This window comes from Pinus tabuliformis, chromosome 9 (assembly GCF_031772625.1).
Source record: "Pinus tabuliformis cultivar Carrire ecotype Pingquan chromosome 9, CPIR1, whole genome shotgun sequence".
Taxonomy (NCBI): domain Eukaryota; kingdom Viridiplantae; phylum Streptophyta; class Pinopsida; order Pinales; family Pinaceae; genus Pinus; species Pinus tabuliformis.
The window spans coordinates 613,787,596-613,797,739 of NC_142307.1; positions in this window are offsets into that span (position 1 = coordinate 613,787,596).

Consider the following 10,144-nt stretch of genomic DNA (forward strand, 5'->3'; position numbering starts at 1 on the left):
AATAAGAAGTTGTAAAACATTCAATGACATAATAATGTAGGCATAGGAAAAGCAAGTGGAATTCAATGTAGTAATCCTTCAGAATTTTTCAGAGTTGCAGAGATAGGGACCACCTCAGATAAGTTGGGTAGAGGATATGACTAATGGGGAATATGGCAGTAGGTCTCATGGTGGTCATAGGTCAGATAGGGATCACATTGTTAGAGATGGCATGCCTATGGATACTCTAGATTGGAGAGGTGATGGACACAGGTACTATTCTAGTTCTGGTTCTGATAGGAAATATGATCGTCATTTTTGTCATCCTTATAGGAGGAGTGAAAAGGGATACTTTCCATATTAGTTCAAGAAAGCTAAGCCACCTACCGTTGATGGATATTTTAAGAAATTGTAGGATGCAGAGGCTTGGTTACTTGGGTTGAATAAGTTCTTTGAACTGCATGAGTACATAGAGAATATGAACTTCGCTAAAATAGTTATCTATAGCCTCAAAGGGAAAGAAAAAATTTGGTGGGAAGATATAAAATGGGTTAGAGACATTAGGGTAGAAGACATGAGTTGGCATGAATTCAAGAGACTTTTTCAGGAAGAAATACTTGTTAGAAAGGTACTATGGTAGCAAATCCAAGGAATTCTATGAGCTTAAAGTGGGATCGATGACAAATGAGGAGTATACAACCAAGTTCATGGAGTTATTGAGGTATTTACCATATCTTAAATATGATAATGCTAAAGTTTATATATTTGTCACTGGATTTCCATTTACATTTAGAGATCAAATTGAGTATAAGGATCCTCGGCCACATGAGGAAGTTATTGGGAAATTGAAGCATTTTTATGAACAATCAAAGTGTCAGAATGCATATTAGCAAGGATGGAAAAGGAAAGATAAAGGTAAAGGTAAATGGAAGTTGAAAATAACAAGGCTCCAGAATGCAGAAGAGAATGAGAATGTTTCATCTTACAAGAAGTTCAACATAGCTAGAAAGGGACATGGGTGAAAACAGAAAAATAGAGGTGATGGTACATGATGGTTAGACTGTTGTACATGTGCTAAGGAACACATTAAGAGGGATTCATCACAGAATCATGGTGGTAGGCCTCAGATCTATCATGCATAGGAGGCACATACTATTGAGGATGTTGGGAAGAGAATTCCTTATATTTACACAGTGTTGGATAATAAGAAGACAGAGCACCAGGCAACAATTACCAAGATGGACGGTAAGATTTGTGATCAAGTTGTTTCCATTTTGATTGACCCTGGATCAAATTATATTTATCTTAGTCTTGAATTGGTGGATAAGTGTCATTTGAATAGAGAAGTGCTCACATAATCTTGGTTAGTGTAGTTGGCTACAAGTACAAAGAAGAGATTTCATCATTGGGTAAGAGCAAGTGCATTCGAGTTGAATTGTATGCCTACCTCAACACATTTCAATGTATTTCCACTGGGATCGTATAGTATGGTTTTGGGAAAGGATAGGTTGTATTTTCATAGGACCAAAGCATATTATTATGACAAGTCCATTGAGTGTTTGGAAGACAATGGAGAACGTAGAATCTTGCAAGGTAAGAAGAAGGCAAGATCAGTTAGAATGGTGACAATTTGCATGCAAAGTTCAGTCTAAAAATAGGGTGTGTGTTATTTGCAGTGCATATTTCTAGCAATAAAGGTAAAGATGTTGAGAATGTGTAGGTATATAGTAGGTACCCGATCTTGCAACAGTTTTAGGATGCATTTCTAGTATATATTTCAGAGTTGTCGCCTCATGGTAAAGTGGAATTTCCACTGAGTTGGTACTAGGGGAAACACCAACATTGAAGGCATCGTACAGGATGAGCACTCCAGAGTTAGTATAGTTGAAGTTGCAGTTGAAGGAAATTCTTGACAAGGGATACATTAGGCCAAGTGTATCACCTTGGGTTGCACCAGTATTTTTTTTTTGAAGAAGGGTGGTAATATAAGACTATGCATTGATTATAGGAATTTGAACAAGGTGACCATCAAGAAGAGGCATCTGTTGTTGAGGATTGATGAATTGTTTGATCAGTTGAAGGGATAAATAGTGTTCTCAAAGTCTTATTTAAGATCCAGATATCATCAGCTACACATCAAGGAAGAGGACATATACAAGACTGCTTTCCAGACTAGGTATGGGCATTATGAGTTTGTTATAGTTCCATTGGTTTGACTAATGGTAAAAATACCTTTTATGTGCTTGATGAATAGTTTGTTGCATCTTTATCTGGGAAAGTTCGTTATTATATTTATTGATGACATATTAATATATTCTAAAAATGAGGAAGAACATGTCGAGCATTTAGAAGCAGTGTTGAGATTGCTAAGAGCGAATCAGTTTTAAGATAAGCTTATAAAATGTAGTTTCTTTCCGAAAGAGGTACATTACTTGGGACATGTTGTCTCCAAAGAAGGCATAGAAATGGATATAGAAAAGATAAGGGCTATCATGGAGTGGCAAGCTCCTAGAAACATGGATGAGGTAAAGTGATTTATGGGGCTAGCATGCTATTATAATAGGTTCATCAAGAACTTCTCTCACATTTCATGCCCTATTACATCACTGTAGAGGCAAGGTAAGAAATTTGAATGGATAGAGGAATGTATAACAAGTTTTGAATAGTTGAAGCAATTGCTGACAAATTCTCCAGTGTTAAATATTTCAGATCCAGAAAAATAATGTGTGGTGTGCATAAATGCTTTCAATAGAGGACTTGGTGGAGTCCTTATGTAGGAAGGACAAGTAGTGTGCTATGAGTCACGGAAACTGAATAAGCATGAGCTGAATTATCTGACACATGATCTTGAGCTGGTAGTTATCATCCATGCTTTTAATATGTGGATACACTATCTTCTTGGTAGGAAGTTCATCTTGATGAGTGATCACAGTGGATTAATATATCTATTTGACCAACCAAATCTAAATTTTAGACAAGCTAGATTGTTGGCCATGATTAATGAGTTCTTCTTTGAGATAAGGTACATTAAAGGTAAAGAGAACAGGGTTGCAAATGTTCTTAGCAGGAGGATACACTTAAATCATATAACAATTATTAGCTCCTATGGGATAGAAAATTACAAGGCGCTTATGCATAGGTTATAGAAACGTACAGGTGATCGGAATGTGGACTATTATCTCATAGTAGATGTCTTGGTGAGATTTAGGGACATGATATATGTGTTAGATGATAGTGAGCTCAAGAATCTTATCTTAAGAGAATTTCATGCTAAGCCATATTCAGGTCACCCAGGGTATCAGAAGGCAATGATAGTGATGAAGACATTTTATTATTGGTCAAATTTGAAGAAGGAAGTGGCAGAGTTTGTGGCTAGGTGATTAGATTGTCAACAAGTAAAATCAAAATGTAAGCATCCAGGTGGACTACTACAACTCATTCAAATTACAGAGTGGAAGTGGGAAGTAATTTCCATGGATTTCATCATAGGTTTCTTGAGGAAATCTAGACAACATGATTCCATCATGGTTGTGGTGGAAAATTTGACAAAGTTATCACACTTAATTCTAGTGAAGTCTACTTATTAAAATAGTGATATAGCACAAGTATTCATTAGATATGTGGTGAGGTTACAGGGTGTTGCACGGAAGATTTTGTCAGAAAGGGATGCTAAGTTCACTTCCAAGTTTTGGAAGGAGATGTTTGTGGGTTTGGGGATAGAGTTGGCCTTTAGTACAAATTATATCCACAAACAGATGGACAAATAGAGAGGGTCAATAGGATATTGGATCACATTTTGAGGATGTATGTCATGCATCAACAGAGGAGATGGGAGGAATACCTTCCACTGGTTGAGTTTTCTTACAATAATTGCTACCAAGAGTCACTAAGGATGAGTATGTTTGAGGCACTATATGGTTGGAGTTGTAATATTCCCATTAGTTGGAGTGATCCGTGAACAGGGTATTCATTGGAACTGACGTATTACCAGAAATGGAATAGGAAATGTAGGTAATAAAGAAGAATCTAAAGATAACACGGGAAAAGAAGAAATTTTATGTAGATTGGAGCAGGTTGTTTAAGGAGTTTTAGGTTGCAGAACATGTGCATTTTCACATCAAGCCCAAGAAGATCTCCTTGTGGTTTGGATCATGTGCCAAGCTAGCACCTAAGTTTTGTGGAACTTTCAAGATTATTGAAATGATTAGACCAGTAGCTTATTGACTTGCATTGCCTCCAACAATGAAAGCCCATGATGTTTTCCATGTGCAATTGCTTAATAAGTATGTTAAATATGTTGATTGTGTGATTGACTGGTTTGTATTACAAGTGGAGCTAGATGGAAAATTCTAACTGGAACCTCAATGTATTTTGTAGAGAAAGATGCTCATGCTTTGAAACCGAGCAGTCGAGAAGGATAAAGTGCAGTGCAAGCACTTTGGGCTCGATGAAGCAACATGGGAGATGGTATATTAGATTCGGGCTATGTATCCTTCTCTATTTGTGGTTCATGGGCTGAGTGAATGTTTTTGGTATATGTTTTGGTGTGCGTTATCACCTAAAAAAGGATCACCTAGCCATTTCTAATTATGTTAATTGAAATACACCACGTAGGATTAATTTTACCATAGTAAAATCACTTTCACCACAAGAAATTATTTAGTAAGCCATTTTTATTAAATTATTTTCTGATTAAAATTAAAAAAGCATGCGATAATAATTGAGTAAATCATTATTTATTTAATTTTCTCTAGGAATAATTATTAAATCACTATTTAATAATTATTCCTTGTCACATTTGACTAAATCACCTAGGAATAATTAAATAAATCCCTATTTATTTTTTATTCCTTAATTTCATTTTTGGAATCATTGTTAAATCACTATTTACTAGTTATTTCAATTTCACACCATTCTTAGTCCCCACGAAATAATTAATAACTCATTTTATTTGTTAATTATTTCTAAATAAAGGTATTTCATCATTATGAATATGTTTTCCCTCTCCAAAAAATATAATAAAGTATTTCTAATGGTTAGATCTTGATTTGTTCAATATTATTTTACTATTTTCCATTTTCAAGGTCAACCCAATACTTTGTTATAAATAAGATGATTTTCCACTCCTTGTTCACCATGATCACTATCATTGTCACCATTACTGTCACTTTCCATTCGAGATCGCATTTGAGATTTACTTCATTGTTTTGGGTTTTTCACACACTGAGAGAGAGAATCGATCACTAAAGCACAAGGACGTCAAAGTAACCATCCCACGGAGGGGGATTTGCAGACCCTTTTTGTAGATCTCCTTCACCAGGTGTTATTAATAAAGATTATTCATTTTAAAAGTCTTTACAGATTGGGTTATTAGATTGGGTATCTATAGATGTTTATTTTTTTTATATCGCATATATATTTTTATTGCAGGGTTTTCTCATTTTATTATTGTAGATTTGAAGTATAAATAACCACATATTGTTGTTAGGGTCATTTGTCACTAGTGACTTAAACGAAGTATTTTTGGTACATCTTCTAGAAATATTTAGACTAACAAATGGCGACTTAACTTGCGCAGTAATTCAGATCCTTGGTGACTATCATTTCAGTGGTTTTTAGTATTTTCTTCGGTTATTTTTAGCCTTTCAATTTCTAATTTTAGCCCTTATTTATATTTCTATCAAATTTTTGGATTTTGGTGGTTTTCCGGTTTTTTACGCAGGTGACGGGTACTATCCAAGAAGGAGACGATAAAATTTGTGTGAGATCTGTCGACCGATAGTCCTAGGAGAAAAATACACTTTCCAGCCCCATATCTACGTTTCATAACACTCTGTTTGGCATGTTTATTGCATTTTCCACCGATTCTAGGTTAGAACCTACGTTTTGAATTTTTTCAGTAATTTTTTTTTTGGATTTTCTCAAATTTGCTGAGAGTGTTGTGTGTGGACTAGGAAGGGTTTCTTTTCTCTTTTTTAGACTCTCCTAGACCTATATTCTCTTAGTTTTTCTCTTTGAGGAAGGAAGGAACCGCCCCCCCCCCCCCCCCACAAGTGTTTAGAGTGCACCTCCCACTTTTTAGGAGAGATTGGCTAGGTTGAGGAGTCTAGGGTACAACATTTTCAACCACTAATTTTGTAGGGTCTGATCCATTATTTTACAGCCCTTTTGGATAGGTTTATTCACCCTTTTTATCCCTATAGAATTTGGGTTTTCCTTTTCCCCTTAGGATCCCCTCGAATATCCTCGATTTTGGAGCTTCTTCCCTATCCTTTACAGCATTTTCACCTTTGGTTCTCGTTGTGTGTCTACACCATTTATAGAAGATTAGTTCCTCTAAATCACAAACTGTTTGACATTAGATATTTTAGGCCACTTAAGTGTATTTGAATATCTTTTTTTCCTTCTCTTTCTTAGCTTCTTGACAGCCTTTTTGGGTGGGGTTTTGTGTGCTTTATTGGTTGTTTATTTTTCTATAAATTTTTAGCATTATTTACTGTATTTCAACACTTTATTTTCATAAACACATGGCATCATAGAACGTGCTCAATTAACTCATCCACTTGACTCATCATTTTCACACACTCACATCCTAATCGAACGTGAGCTTGGTTAACACCATCAAACCTAGACTTGAAACACTGCACCTTAATAATTCAACACACATAGATTAAGCCCACTTAGGCACCAAGGCCAAACAATCTATATATTTTAGGTGTAGGATCGATGGGATAGGCTTACAATATCACCCATCGATCACTTACATTGAGATATAGAAGTTGACATATTATGGAGCTTAAAATTGTTCACCATCCCACAGTCCAATGACAAAGTGTGTCAAAAACCCGATTCAAAGGGGGTTAGGCTAGGTCATCGTGCGACAAGTTCTCCTCATGGTTGCCCAACCTATTGAAAAGAATCTCGCGTGGTAGTTAATCACCAAGAATCTCAATACTCGACCCACCCCATGGGGCGAAGGTAATCGTAGTGACCAATCTTAGGAAAACACCCTATAGGACTGGTTGTTGGTAACAGTGGGTTCTCTACCCCACCTTTGTCTCAACAGTTCCACTTGTGGGGATTAGATTCCATCAAGTAAGAAGCTATTTAGAAGGCCATCTAAAATAGTAGATCTAGGAATTATTATAGGATTTAGATCACCTATAGTCTAGAGGTCATTTTTCTTTCATAGGACAAATTTTCTTCAATTAGAGTAGCATCTTAATATAGTTAGTTTACACTTTACTAGGTGTTTTCTTGTTGTTTTTCTCTGTTTTTCTCCTATCATCAACCTTTATTTTATTGAGTCATCTTTTTCTTGAATTCATTGCACCCCCTAGGTGTTTTTCTTGGAGAATTTGTGGCCTTCGACCCTAGTTTTCTTTAGGACATCTTACTCCTCCCTATCGAGTTAGAGTTTGTCCTCATAGTCCTCTATTGAGTCTTAATTTTTACTATAGTTCTACTGATTCTTCTATTTACTGCTTTGATTATGGGTATTCCTAACCCCCTATTGCCACCAAGTTAAGCAACAAGGTGCATGCGGGAAACCCAAGTGGTAACCTGGGTAACCTTGCAAGTGGAGCCTCCACTGGTATAGTCACTCCTCCTCCATTTCTTCCTTTTATGGCTAGTTTGAGCCTCCCTAATTTCAGCGAGCTCATTAACAACCCTCTTTTCCATTACCCCAATTTTCCTTCTATGCTTACCAAGTTTCCTTCAAACATCCCTCGTTTGAAGGTAATCCTGGAGAAGGTCCCACAAATCATGTTCGCTCATTGTATATGTGGTGTTCATCTCATTCCACCATTGAAGAGTCCATTCGTCTTCATTTTTTCCAACTCACCCTTATTGGAGTTGCTACCAAATGGTATGTGCACCAACCACATGCCTCCCATTCCACCTTCACAATTCTAGCCAAAGATTTTCTTTCATACTCCAATTTACCTCTCTGATATGACACTAGTACCAAACTATTAACAGCTTTCTGTCAAACTTCTACCACCCACTTATCTAACCATGTTCAAGAATGGCATAGAAGGAGGATCATATGTAAAGCTCCTAAATTCAAAGACCCCTTTAGACATCTTTTGGCCCCCTTTGATAAATACATCACTTCCCACTTCCCCTAGTCTAAGGAAGATGCACTCCAAGTAGCTTTGAAATATGACCTCATTTATGCACAAACAAGATATGTGTATACTGTCATTCTCAATCTGCCTCAACCTGGCATTGTTAATGCACTGAGGGCATCTCATGTTGCTAATGGTATCATTGGATCCATTTCACAACCTCAAGCTACAACATATGTTCCACCTCTGATGGGTTATGGTTAGTCCTAGGGGTGACCAGTTCCTCTTACACCTATCCCCCTCTTAATACTTATCATGGAAACAATTATCTAGGTCCCAGCATGTCATACGCCTATCCCCATTTGCATCAGTCAATGTCAGGGCCAGTTGTTGCTCCACCTATCCAGGTCCTAGCACGTCATACGCATATCCCCATTTTCTCCACCTATTTATCCCAATATTTCCCCCTCTCCTTAGTCCCTTCATACTTCCCCCAGTCTGAGGAAGATGCGCTCCAAGTAGCTTTAAAATAAGACCTTATTTATTCACAAACAAGATATGTTTATACTATCACTTCCGATCTGCCTCGGCCTGGTTCTGCTAATCCATTAAGGGCATCTCATGTCATTGATAGTATCATTGGATCCATTTCACAATGTCAAAATCCACCATATTCTCCACCTTCGATGAGTTATGGTCAGCCCCAGTGGGGGACCAGTTTCTCTTACACATATCCCCTTCCTATTATTTCTCATGACAACAATTATCTAAGTCCCAACACATCATACGCATATCCCCATTTTCGTCAGTCGATGTCAGGGCCAGTTGTTGCTCCACATATTTATCTTAATATTTCCCCCTCTCCTTACTACAAGAAAAAATGACATTGGTGAGGGGAAAAAATGTCACCATAAGCTCATTGGTAACGATCAAAAGAGCATTTGTCACCAAAAACTAAACGTCACCGAAGGTGGCATCACCAAAAGTATAGGTGTTGTAGTGACATACAAAGTTCGTCACCAATAATAATTTGTAATGATGAATAATGACTGTCACCATTTCATATGAGCAATGGTGATGGACCATAGCCTCCATCACCAAAAACTTAATGTCACCAAAGGTGGCATTGCCAAAATTATAGGTGTTGTAGTGACATTCAAATTTCATCACCAATAATTATTTATAATGATGGATAGTGACTATCACCATTGCATATGAGTAATGGTGATGGACCATAGCCGCAGTCACTAAAAACTGAACGTCACCAAAGGTGGCGTCGCCAAAATTATAGGTTTTATGGTGACATTCAAGGTCTGCCACGAATATTGATTATAATGATGGATAGTGACTGTCACCATTTCATATGAACAACAATGATTTATTGTGATGGATATTTAATGGCCATCGCTACTGGTGCATATAAATGGTGACGTTCGTTGACTATCAACAAAAGCTGGATTTCCAAAAGTATAGGTGTTGTGGTGACATTCAAGGTTCGTCATGAATAATGACTATAATGACGGGCAACAACCATCAACATTTCATATCAAAAACAACGATTTATGGTTACAGACCTTTGAGGGTCGTCACTATTGATGCGTATATACGGTGGTGTTTGTTGACTATCACCATTTCATATTTTTGGTGAGGGTTGAAAAATGTCACCAAAGCTCATTGGGGATGGTCAAAAGAGCCTCCGTCACCAAAAATTGATCATCACCATTCCATATGGATGTCAGGGAACAATGGAATCAAACCACCAACCTCCTGCTTATAAAGCAGGTGCTCTTCCATTGAGTTAGCACCCTTTAAAGAATTATAATTTAAAAATTAAACATTGAAACTTCATAAATTGCAAATTCTACAACTTTCAATAAATTAAAGTCTCAGCAATATTTTACTAAGCAAGAAAAGCAACATTGAAGCTGAAAGTCCCTACCTAATGGTTATTGAAGTTATGAAAACTAGGTGGAGGGAACAATATCTATTTATATGAGAATCAATATATTCAGTTGAATACTCAATTAGAAGTGAAACTCTAAAGACATGTATAACCTATAAATGACCTATAACTAACAAATTCACCAAATATT